General features: G+C 40.2%; 1 long non-coding RNA gene across 1 annotated transcript; it reads left to right on the forward strand.

Annotated features, from left to right (window-relative positions):
* The first annotated feature begins 10,761 nt into the window (after nucleotides 1–10,761).
* Nucleotides 10,762–12,604, forward strand: LOC126713606 (uncharacterized). Its single transcript, XR_007651385.1, has 3 exons — nucleotides 10,762–10,961; nucleotides 11,565–11,616; nucleotides 12,158–12,604. It is a non-coding gene; the product is annotated as an uncharacterized LOC126713606 (long non-coding RNA).
* The last annotated feature ends 1,044 nt before the right edge of the window (nucleotides 12,605–13,648 follow it).

Raw genomic sequence — 13,648 nt, forward strand, 5'->3', positions numbered from 1 at the left:
TCTTATCCAGATGCGTGGGGCAGGAAGAAGCCCAAAGAAAATTGAAAGAAATACACGAAAAGACTTATGGGTCCTACGGAGAAGTCAGTCTTTACCGCAGACTTCAGAGGGCAGGCTTCTATTGGCCAAGTATGGGTAAAGATGCAAATCAAGTCCAAACCTAGTATAGGACCTGCTAGCTTGTGGCAGATAGAGAGGAAAGTTACGCTGTATTCGTTAGCAAGGATTGGAGAAGCCCTTTCATGCAGTACTTGGCAGAAGGCATCCTGCCACAAAAGCACAGTGAAAAATACAAGCTTAAGAGGTTGGAAACATGTTACTTCTTGGATAACATGATCCTTTTCAAAAAGGGATATGATGGGGACCCTTTGAGGTGTTTGGGCCCTGAAGAAGCAAAAGAAATGATAAAGGAAGTACATTCAGGGGAATGTAGTGAACACCAGGGGAAGAAAAAGCTTTACAGATGCCTGCTGCAGATGGGCTACTACTGGCCAACCATGAAAAGAGATGCGGCAGAATTTGTAAAAATGTGTCACAGTTGTCAAGTACAAGCCAACTTGATTCATACCCATCCGCAGGGCTTACATAGCATGGTCACCCCATGGCCCTTCCACACTTGGGGGCTAGATTTAGTAGGGCCAATCAACCCACCATCACGTGGATACATATGGATATTAGTGACTACAGAGTATTTTACTAAGTGGGCAGAAACAGTGCCACTCCGTAAGGCCACAAGGGGAGCAGTGGCAAACTTCATCAAAGAAAATATAATTGTGAGGCTTGGGACGCCTCACAGGATCATCAGTGACAACGGCACGCCATTTGTCAACAGTGATGTAAGGAGGATGCTAGAGTTCTACCAAGTCAAGCACCACAGGTCATCACCTTATTACCCTCAAAGGAATGGGCAAGCAGAGGCAACAAACAAAACTCTCATAAAGATCATATGTAAAATGAGCTAAGAGTATACGGGAGGATGGGTGACGCACCTGCCAGATGCTCTCTGGGCTTACAGAAAATCACCAAAGTCAGCCACAGGCTTTTCACCATTTTCCTTAGTCTACGAAACTGAGGTAGTGAGCCCGGCAGAAATAATGACACCATCCCTAAAGGTCATGCAGACACGAGAAAAAGAAAAGGAGGAAGAAGTCTTCGTGGCAAAAAGGTGCGTTGACCTAGAAGGGCTTGATGAAAAGAGAGAAGAGGCCCAAGAACGCAGCCAAAGATACAGACAAAAGATGACTGAAGCCTACGGCAAGATGACCAAGGAAAGAGTGTTTACAGAAGGACAACTTGTGTTAAAGGTGGCAGACTATGTCAGGCGAGGCCTGGCAAGACCATCTAAGTTTACACCAAAGTGGGAGGGATCCCTTGTGATAAGGGAAGCGCATTAAAGTGGCTATTATCGCCTAACTCAAATGGATGGCAGGGACTTAATGGATCTCATCAATGGGAAATGACTGAAACGTTATTATGCTTAGGGAAAGAGTTATCTGGTTGTCCCTTTCTTTTGTTAAAAAAATTTTATGTTTCCTTCACTGCTTTTTTATTCCTCCAAGCGATTATGTCACAGAAGAAAAAGTTGTAACGTGCTTTCATGAGTATATAATGAAAAAGTACAAAGTATTAGCACCATGTCATAGCAATAGTAAAAGAAGTAGCAAGGTGTAGTATCATGATTACAAACCCAAACTGTGGCAAACACACACCAAATAAATACTATAGGAAACATATAAGTGTTCTGTGCGACATAACAAAAACAGGAAAACAAAGAAAAGAGAAGGGAACTGTGTCATCATCAATGGAGTCTAGAAATGAGAGTTTGGTCTCCAAAACGACTAGGCCCACTAACGCCGGAAAGAAGGTGCTCACGACAACCCTCCAAGTCTGCCATCTCTTTTTTCAGAAGCTCGATACGGGCATCTATAGCATCAACGGCTGGCTGAACTCTCCTCATAAAAAATGCTCGGGCAACTTCACGGAGGTGATCGAGAACAAACTCCACAGCAAAGCCCACGCTGATAAGCTCCTGAATCACGGCCCTCCACTGCAGGATTCTCTCGGTAGAAACAGAATCAATAAAGCTGTGCTCAATGTCGTTCAGCACGCATCCCAACATCTTCAAGAAATACTCCCTAGCAGAAAGGCCAAGACGGAATTCTTGCATAAAATTGCCACGGCTGCTGTAGATCATCACCAAGTGAGAAACGCAATCCTCGGGAACTCAGAAGCCATAAAAATCCACGTAAGGAGGACCAGAAGCCCAGAAGTCTGCCGGGCCAAGGTCATTAACCTCCAGCTGCTTAAAGCGGGCAAAGAAGGTTGCAACATCATCCGAGACGACAGCGGAACTGCTACCCACCTCAAACTGAGAGGGGGCAGTAGGAAGTGGACCTATATAAAAATAAAAAAAATAAATAAATAAATAAATAAATAAAAAAACCGCAAGGCAAAATGAGAAGCCGTGGTCTAGGAAGAGAAGATTTACAAAAAAAAAAAAAAAAAAAAGATATAATAAAAGGGAAAGGAAACTTGCCAGAGCTACCAGGAATGGGGGTTATGAGTGTAGCGGAAACAAGTACTGTAGGTACAACAGAAGCAGGAGCAGTAGGTACGACTAAAAAAGGTGCTGAAGGTGCGACAGGAATGGGCACTACGGGTGTGGCAGGAGCAGGCATTCCCATGCCTGCTGCAATTCCTGGCCCCTCAAAAGTCTCTGCAAGCAAGGAGATAGGCATGCAAATGAAACGCAAGTACCAAAAAAAAAAAAAAAAAAAAAAGGAAAGAGCAAGGGAGGAAAGATAAATACCCATGAAGTCAGGCTCGGGCAAAGCACTCTCCTCTTCATCGGAATCAGAAATCCTCTTCTTCAGGATGGGCGCATCATCGGGGTCCTCAAGAATGTCATCGGACCCCTCAGAGGATAAGTCCGTATTAGGACCACGGGTAGTAGAACCGGGAATGGAGGAAGGAGTAACAACAAGGGAAGCATCGCTCTTTGCAACCTGGGAGATAGTTGCAAAGGGGTCACTGGTCGAAATGACAAGCGGCAGAACAGAGGGAGCGGTCTTGTTCTGAACGGCAGTAGGAGAAATGGCTCTCTCTGGAGGAGCGGGTGCCTCGGCGGGCAAAGGTGTAGTCTCACCAGCCCCTTCGGTATGAGTACCCTCTTCTTTGGGTACCGACTCAGCGGAAGGGATGGGAGTTTTGGCAGGAGCCTTATGTGCAGCAGTAAAGGAAGCGGGTGTTGCGAATACCACATTGGCCCCATCGAAAAAGCCTTCCATGGGTACACCCATAGAGGCGGAAATCTCCTCAGCAGTAAGGCGATATATAGATAGAGGTTTGGGCTCCTCCTAACGTGATGACCAAAGGAATTATTAAGCAAAACAAAAGACACACAGCAGAGGGAACACGTGCGAAAAAGAAAAAAAAATAGAAGTGAAGAAAAGAGACTTACCTCAGATTCGGGCTCATCAAGCAAGATAGGACGGGTAACTGACGAGTCCTCCTTATGCTTAGACTAAAAGGAAGGAGGAAGAGGAAATTAGCAAGGTTAGCCGCAAGAAAGTTAAAAGGTATTTTTGTCAAAAAAAAAGGGAGAGATAACTTACCCTCCACTCAACAGCAGACACAGGATGAGGGGTTGTCTTCCTTTTGCTACCTCGAGTTTTGCCAGCCAGGGAAGCACTTGTAGGTGATAGTGGGGTGGCAGGCTTGGTTTTGCCGGCAGATTTAAGTTTGGCAGGAGCTTTCTTACTCGGTACAGAGATGTTTATTACTTTGACCTTTTTCTCCCAACCAGGAGGATAATCGCCAGCATGCCAGTACCATCCTTTTTTCTCTGCGTCCCATTCAAAAATGGCTGACCGGTTCTATCTCCTAGCATACGCCAAAATAGATTTGGAAGGGAGAAGCAAGCGAGGGTTAACCGAGATAACCATACCAAGCCCATCAGGGGGAATAAAAGAGAAGCCACAGCTACCCACTAGCTTATCCAAAAATGTAGTCATCACCACTTGCCAATAACCGTGCATGGGAGGAGTACAGAGGCCCTCCCTTAGTGAACCGGGAACTGTAATGGTATTGAAGCGCTGCCTCCAAAATTTAAAGGCAGTATGCCGCAAGAAAGGGCGAACCGAAGTAGGAGATTCCATAAGGAAGGAAATGTCATCGGGGATATCCTGATCTAACCCAAACTACCTTCTCACCTAGTTAGCAGGATAGTGAATGAACCTAATGCCTTCGTCGAATAGGTAAGGCGGCAATCCGGCATTAGTGGCCGCCAGATAAGTAATCTCCGTTTCATCAAAACTAGCCAAGGGGGTAGTAGTCCCAATGGTATCAACAAACGAACCCATGGCAGAATCTATACATGTATAATTTACACCTAAATTTCTATAAGCCCTCCAAGAAAAACCAACGCCCTCATCAAAAGACTCAACCACAGAATAACCAATGGGCTTCAAGCCAGACCAATGAAAAACAAGCGGAAAATCAGACTCAAACCTACTGCAAAAGTCAGTAATTACCCTCGGACATGTCTGGTACTTATCTCTAGCAAAACGAGCAGGTCTGCACTTTGCCAAGTATTGAGCACAACGCTCAAATAACAACTGCTACAGTATGGTACAGTAGACGGAAGAGGTAACTATATGGCAGGACCCAGCCTGACTCTCATCACTACGCAGAATGTCTAATTAGACATACAGATGCCCTAGGAACATGGGGGCCAACGACAGGCTCACCCTAGCGGATATTTTGATGGCTAAACGAAAGTACAAAGGCTTTATAGCATAGTGGGGGTGGGACCCAAAATCAAATTTACAAAGCCAAAACGCAACAAAAGCCGCGCGGCAAATAGATACAGAGAACTTAGAAGAAGAACTAACCCAGTATGACAGCTTGGCGTTTCCGGCCATCCTTTTCCTCAGTTTGGCCTCAATAGCCTCTTCTTCCGGAGAAAACTCTAGAATGGCAGGATCGGCATCACCAAGAATAGGCAAGAGTAACTGATTGGCCACATCTTCGAGGGTAACGGTGAGTTCACCGCACGAGAAAAAGAAGGTGTGGGTGGTGGTACACCACCGTCGAACCAAATGTCGAAGGTTATAGAGTTCCCGAAAGTTCGACAGGCAGCGAGATGAAACAATAGCTTTCAAGACGCCAGCTCGTTGCAACAACCCCATAAAGCCCGTATCAGATAACTCACTATCGACCCATTCTCTCCAACCCAAGGCAATGCCAGACCCAAATTCGAAATGAATGGGTACAGGAAGTGAGATGCCTTGGCAATTGGCAAGATCAGGGATTGAAGACGCTAACGGAACCCAAGAGACGTCGGGGTTTCACCGACCAAGGGCAAGCCATACGCGGCCCGGCGGCGGCCGCGCATAGTCACCAGGAACTTTCAGAAAGTGTGGGTGGGCTTCATACCACGGATCGATCAAAGGGGCGCATTCACTGTTGGGGTCGCGCCGTGTCTCTTCCCCAGCGAACTGCTCTGAATCGGAGTGTTCCGTCTCCACATCTATGTCAGGAACGGCGGGAGAGTCAGAAGCGATTGCCTTCCCTTTACGGCGGGAAGAGCCTTGGCTTTTCACCGACGACATGGTAAGAGGACTTAGTCGGAGAAGATGGGTACGGGTGTTTGAAAAGGAAAAGATAGTGAAGAGTAAGAGACGGAGAATATGTGTTATTGGAAAAGGAGGATTTTGTGTTTAAAGTGCAAAAGGATTCCTCTTTAAATACCCAGGTCATTAATAAGGCACGAAGGAAGGCGACGGGTCAGCCATCAGAATGGGATGAAATTAATGAAACGGTGGCTATGCTTAGAGAATAACTACCAAACTGGGAAATTTGAAGAGATAACCCTATTCGCAGCAGGAAAGAAAATATAATATATATATATATATATAAGAAGGGGTCCACAGCTTTAAAAAGACCCACGAAGAAAGAAGAAAAAGATGAGAAGATAGAGGACAGAAACGTCTTTTCATTCACATATGAACTGCAAGAACGTTTCATATGTTCAGGGGGCTAATGTTGAAGGCCATTTGTGAGAATCCAGGTGGAAAGAAAGAAAGCCCAATAACAAGGGCAACAAAGAATTGACAAAGCAGACAGCAAAACCATTAGGCCCAAGCGGCAAGAATAATGGATCACAGGCCCAAGAAATAAACAAATGGGTCTTAAAGAGGCAAGCGGGCTCAAAGAAGCCCGGAAAGAGAGAAATAGCATCCCATGGGCAGTGTATAAGGTAGAAAAGCGAGAAAGGGCTGCCGCAGGCCCAAAGTAATGCAAACTAAGAAAGTAAGGGATTTATGGCAGGCCCATAAACCTCAAGGATGAGAATAAGAGTACGTTTGGTACACTAAATGTGGATTACAACAGGAATGGTAATCTTTATTCCTAGAAAATAATATATTTTAAATTTTAGAGAGATGAGTTATTTTTTTATGATTTTTTATTTCCATAATTGTTAGGAGGATATGGAAAGTTTATTTATTTAGAAATATATTAATGTTAGAAATTATTATATCTACTAAGGAATAGCTATTACAACCCTTTTAGAGAGGAATAGTTATTCCTCATTTTAAAGAATAGTTATTCATAAGGAATGACTATTCCCTGTAATAAAAACATAATCAAACTATTGAATAGCTAAACCATAAGAATAACTATTACATTACAGTGTCTATTACAGTCTACCAATGTGCCATAAGGTTATTGGGCCAGGGAAGCCCAATGAAGTTAGTAAAAAGCCAATGGGAGTGTAGAATTAGCAAAAAGGCCGAGGAAGTCCAAAGAAAGCAAACGGGCCAAGGATGCCCAAGGGAAAGCCAAAAGGGACATAGGAGCCCATAAATAAAAGAAAACCAGTGGCCATGCCAAGCCACTGAGAGAAGAAATAAATAGCTGGCCTAAAAGAAGCCTAGCAGGATTAAGTTATTACAACAGGAATAACAAAACGACATTGCAAGAAATAAGGGAAACAAAGGAATGGGCTAAAGAAATGTAAGACCCATCATCAAATAAAGCCCAGCTCCTGAGAGGAGCGGGAAAACAAAAGGCAGCCTACATAAGAGGTCAAGAAACACGGACGATGAGCCTCCAGACCACGGCAGACGAATGGGCAGCATGCAAGTTTTGGACACATATGGAATGAAGGCACGCACAAGGCCCAGGCACCACCAGCCTGTACCAAGCCAATACAGAGCATAGTGAGGTCGGGGGGTCAAAGAATCAAAGGGCATGGTTTGGTGGTGGGGAGAGGGGAAAAATCTATTTTGAAGGTTCCGGCTCAGGCTCTTTCGGGGAGGTGTCCTATTGGGATGGCTTACTACCCAAAAGAGGCAAGCTGAGTTGGAACCATTAGGTGCATGCCATGAGGGATAGGGAAAGAGAAATAACCCAGACCGTAGCAGGAAAGGGTGCCACGGCAGACTAGCAAACAAAATACTCTTCCTTGTCTGGCGATGGGAGGGCGACACACAAACGGAACAATGATAGTCGGCCAGTACACCCAGACCAGACAAAGGGAGTTAAGGGTTAAAACAGTAAAATCGGGTCACGGCAGGCACTATAAAATGAGGGTCTTGCCATGAACAGAGGAGGGGAACAACGGGAACTTGGACTAAGAAATAGAAAACTTAAAAGAAATGGCAAAGAAAACGAAGTGAAAAGAAAGAAAGAAATAGTGAGAATTAGAAAGGTGGGCATGCACTGGTAGATTGGTCCCTTCTCTCCCTCATGAAATTCGGCCCTCTGTAAGAAAACTCGAGAGTATCTATGCAGAAAACCACTCAGACCCGTTTCCCTCAGGGCAGTTAACCTCTATGGCAGGATTTTTTCCTGAGAGATTGACTACTTTGAGGAGGAACGTTCTTCCCTTTGTGGTTCTGCTCCTGCGGATTGGATTTCCGGTCGATTTCCCCTAATATTCCGACTAACCCATGCGTATTAACATTTGATGTCCTCTGTTCTGCTTTTTTTTCTCTTCCGTAAAAAAGAAAACAATTAGTATTGCTGTTGTAATTGATTTTAGGGGCTATTTGGTCAATTCCCCATTAAGTGGCTAGATATTTTTTGTTTATTTTATTATTATTATGTCTACCTGCCACGATTTGTCTAAAACAGTTTCGCCTGCCGTGAACACGTCCCTAGCAGACTTGGCTTAGTTTGCGCACAAGCCGGACCAACTTAAGCTGAAGCTAGGCCAGTCCCGACTCTCTTATCCAGAAAAGTTGGGCTTAGTGCAGCAGGAGGCAGCCCAACACCACTAGCACTGCCCACGCCCTTACAAAAGATAATAGAAAGTTTGTCATATAATGTGATGAAGCGTTTGATTCCTATGTATGTAGTCTTATGACCAAGGGTGGAGTTATGTTTTGGGGGCATCCCCTCCCCCCCCCCCCCCCCCTTTGAAATTTATATAATGTTTTCAAAATTTAGTCTACAAAAATAAGAGTTCCCCCCAAGTATTTGAATTAGTTCGAATTAGTTCAATGATACTCTTAAAAAAAATAGGTCTAATAGTTATAGAGACATAACTTTATTTTTCACAATTATATTTTTTATTGTAAAATGTGCTCTTATATCTGTTAAATATTTGATTAAGTTTGGCACCAAACATGTTTTAATCTATATTTTATTCATCCCGTTATGTGGCGATTAACAAGTCATTGACTTATTAAAAAAATCTTGTCACTAAATCTATACATGAAATGTCTCTTTAGTTGCCACATAATAGGTTAAAGCAAGATAACTTCAAATATATTTGGAACCTAACTTGTTCCTCCAAGTTTTGGATCATTCATATTTTTGAAATTTTCATGAGTTCAATTGAAAGATTTTTTACTTACTTTAATATAAAATTTGATAATTTGTATCGAAAATGAAACTTTTTAAGAATTTCACTATGAAAATGGTAAAAATTAATTTTATTTTATGAAAGATTGCCATCAAACATAATTTTGATTGAAAATACTAAACTCTTTTTTTTTCTTTTTTTTGGTTGGGTGTGTGTATATATATAACTTATCAAATAAAAAAGTGTGTGTATATATGTGTGTGTGGAGTTGTCTTGATAAATATATTAGTGCAACAACTTGGCTCCCAAAAAAATTTTCTGCCTCCACCCTTGCTTGTGACTACCCGTGTAGAGTTAGTACATGTGTATACAAGTACGAATTGGTGAAGCTGCTTTAGAAAATTTCCTCTCGAAAATCTGGTGCAATTGTGCAAAGTTGATCCCATACCGTTGGAAGAAGAAGGCTTTGCATTCAGATTTTTAAATATAACCAATTACCCCCATTTCAAGTAAACAAACAAACACGTAAGCATCCTAAAAATATAAATAGGAATTGCGATCAAATCCATTGTAAAAGAGGGAGTTTTATTTAAAATTCCTTAAGTTCTTTTGTTCTTACTTGGCCAAGGCCTCTCCCAAGTAATTGACCCTTCAATTTAAAGGTTACAAACTTTTTGTTTATGTGGTAGAGTAGTTCAAATCAAAGTTTTGGTTCTTTCTTCGAGGTAAGGCTTCTTTTTCCTTTTCCTTTTCCTTTTTAATTCCTTTAAATTCTTGTTTTATTTTAGTTTCTTTCAACTTAGTAGTTTAATTTTGTGTTTTAATTGCTTTCTTAGCTTAGGATTCTCTAAGTTGGAAACATGTTTTGGCTACAATAATAAAATTGTGTTTGTGTCTCAAGGCATGTACACATGCTTAACCTTTTGTACACAGCTTGCGGAACTCGCTTCCACAACCATAGTCTCGAGTACATAAGCTGATCTAGAAACCTAAAAGTTCTAGTGTTCTTTGCTTTGTTTGTTGTTTTTTTGTTTTAAGCTTTTATGATGTCGCGAAAGCCTAAAGAAAGCACTCATGATACTCTCTTGATGGAACAGAAACTAAATTGTTAGTTCCTGGTAGTAAATCTCGAATCCACGAGAGTTTCCCTAAATCCACAAAGAGAAGAAAACTAGAATCCACCAGAGAAATAATTTGAAAAAAAGTCTATGTTTATTGATAATAGTCTGATTTTCCTCTGATGGCTACAAAACATATAAATACTGAGAAAAACGCCTAAAACCCTAATTCGCACTAATTACGCGATTAGGTGACAAAATATCAAAATTTACCAAAAATGGCAAAATTGAGTTAAATGCAGAATCATAAACTACTAACCTTAAGGGTCATCCTAAAACAAACGGGACCTTATTCTAACTTTTAAATTAAAAGTTATTAAGGAAAAACAAATATTACTATAAATAGCAAAAACACTGTTTTCGAGACCGTACTGAAAGAATTCGCCTAATTTTGGCGACATACACGGCATTTGCCATGTTTCAAGATTAGAACGCCGTTTCCCTAAATCTTGCGTTGTGACTTTCTATGCCTCTGCTGCTCCAAGAAGGCACATTTTGTCTATTCTACATCATTTTAATAATGTGTTTATAAACACCTTATTTCATTCCAACCTATACCTGAGGTCCTCAGTCCCAATGACAAGAAATCAAATTGCTAACAAAATTATCAGCATTGTGTGTGGAGCCCAATGACTTAATAAAGCCCAAAATATTACCAAAAAACTAAGCCTAAAATCCATTTTCAAGCTTACCATTCATTTTTAAGCTCAATTGCCAAGAGACGCATACTGTAACATCCCAGTCAGTCAAAAAAAAAAAAAAAAAATGAAAGTCAGATTTTTAATGGATCTCACATGCCTCTCCTAACTACCCCACCCATTCCCACCACACATTTCACTCCACCTTATCTCCCCTCTTTGGCCGGCTCACTCTTCCTTTCTTTTCATTTTTTTTTTCTCTCATACACTCTTCTACTCTTACATCCTCTCTCACCGACACTCCACACCACCACCATTTCCACCATCATTTTCTGGCAAGATCACCAAAAAATTCTTGTGAACCCATAAACACCTTCACATCCTTTTTTTGAGGTAAAAATTTCTAATTTTTTTGGTGGGTTTTACACTTTTGCTTGAGGTTATTTTTATCTAAGCTTTAATAATGATACCCATGTGATTTATGAGCATTGGAAGTGATATTTATGTGTTTTTATGTATGAGTTTTGTAATGGTGGAATTATTTGATGAGTGGGTATATAATTTGTGCTAATGATGACTACTTAAGGTTTATGTATTGTTGAAAATTTAGGGGTTTTAAGTTATAACATGTGATGGTTGGTAAATTTAATTTTTCCATTGTCATTGGGTTTATTTGGAGTTAGTTGAAGTTCTAAATTTCTTGTCTTGGAGAATATTTTGATTTTGCTTTCATGGGTCTCTTAATGATGTAGTGTAAATTTTATGGAAGCTAGTCATAATGTTGGAGATGATATTAAATGGGTTAACTTTATAAATTGGAGTTTATGCCTTGTGAATCAATTTGTTGGGAAACTTTGGAAGTGGAATATATTATTATTGATGAGGTTAAATACTAGGCTTGCCTAATTAAGTGCTTATTTTGCAATTCCTAAATTGTAGCTAGATGCAATTTCAAGCTCTATACTTCTTGTGATAGGTTTACTTGATATTGTTTAGGTTCTAGCTAATCTCCTTGGAGCTTGGAGAATTAGGCTTTTGTAGTTGCGAGGTAAGTAGTTTTTTTTAATGGGATTTTCGGAAAACAACCATGTTTTATAAATGTTGTTTTTGGGTCAAACACATTTTGGAAAATGATATATATGGATATATGTTTTCTTAAAAATATTGTGTTGTTTTCTTAAAAGTATATGTTTTCTTAAAAGTATATGTTTTCTTAAAAATGCATCATATTTGGTATTGCATTTGGGGAAATGCATGAATTATTGATATGAAAAAATGAGCATCTTTTATTTAATCTTTGATAAGGAAATCATGGATTTTATGGTATATTAGAAAATTTAAAGATGTTTATCTTGTCTTGTTATGTGAGAAATTGATAGAAATCTTTTGACAAGAATGGAGTTGAAAACCTTACAAACTTTGTGGAAGTTAGACTATTTAAGGTTTTTCTGAAACTACCTAGATACTATGTGTTTCAAAGTAATGTAACCTGTGAGCTTTATGTGGTTTTAACACCATGTCATTTGTGATTTCCCGATAATCACCCGATTTGGTTTCCATAATCTTTGTGACAACGGAATCAAATTGAGGTCAATACCCTTTCACTTTGGATGACGCGTTCTTCCCTGCTGCCTATAGGGGGAAGAGATTCTTTGATTATGTGTGGGTGAGGCTGCTATCCATGGGGCCAAAAGACCACATGCAAGAGAGGTCTTATTTGACACGCTCTTTCTGCTGCCCATGGGGGGAGAGAAAAACCTTGAGGGTATGGGTGAGGCTGCTGTCCATGGGGCCAAGAGTCTGCATACCAGAGAGGACAATATCATGCCAGTTGTGAATGAGTGGATCCCCTGACTAGTATATGTGGTATTGTGGTATATTTGTGATAATTTACCTTACATTAGATATTATGGCTTTGGAAATTATATTGTTGGTGCTCACAGATTCTAGTATATAGTTTCAAGGTATTTACTTTGAGAAACTTTGTGTTTTATTATTCAATCATTCTTGCAATATCATATTACTATTATTGAAAATGGAACTTGCATTTCCTCCACCCCCATTAATTATGCTACTTACTAGACTCTGTCTCATTCCATTATTTTATAAACTTTTCAAAATAGGCAACAATCTTTTGAGACAGTTTTTTGGTGGCTAACAGTAGTTAGACTAACTACTGATGAAGGCTAAACTTTTGTAATGGAGATATTAGATGATGTACATCTTAGAATAGGCTTGACTCATTTTTTTGTATATTATAGTGGTTGTGATGTTATTCCTACTGATTGGACAAGCTGATGATATGTAATTATTTATTCAAACCCCTATTCTTTTGTGGCCAATGGTCCTTGTAATTTTTGCTTAGAGCTCTAACTTACTTTGAGAGTATATTCCATGGAATTATCATGATAATTCTTGATGTTGGTACTTGATATGATTTATGTGGATTGGATTGTCAAAAAGGAAAAATCTATAGGTACTTTGAGACGTATTTCTCATGCTTTAGACCCCTTGGGGTTTAAGGCGTGACACATACGCAGGGTTTCAGACGTGTACGCACTACACACCTAATTTGTTATGCATCTTTTTGGACAAAAGCCTAAAATCACTCATTTTCCTTTTTGATAGGATTTTTAGTCAATTAGCCTGTCCAACTGGCTAACTTAAATGTCCCACCAAACCCTAGCCTCCCTTAAGATTATAATTAATACCTCTACTTTCCACCTTCCAAAGGATCCCAATTTTCACCTATAGTGGAAATTTGGCAAAATCACTCCAAAATGATTACAAAGTTTCTAATAGTGTAAGAATAGTTTTTATGAGAGCTTGATTGAGTTTTCTAACCTTTGATCGTTGGAAAAATAATATTTTTCTTTTGGTTTCTCAATTACACTGGCCATTTTGATGATCCTATCACCAATATTTCATTAGTCTTAGGTTTCCATAACAAATATTCAAAACTCATCATTTATTCAAGTTGTTGATTCACACATAAAGTTGCGATAGCTGATTCCAACGAGGGACAGGTCATCAACATCCCTATAATGGGTCTACATGTACTTCATTTTTGTTTTCTAAAG

This window comes from Quercus robur, chromosome 2 (genome assembly GCF_932294415.1).
Source record: "Quercus robur chromosome 2, dhQueRobu3.1, whole genome shotgun sequence".
NCBI lineage: Eukaryota > Viridiplantae > Streptophyta > Magnoliopsida > Fagales > Fagaceae > Quercus > Quercus robur.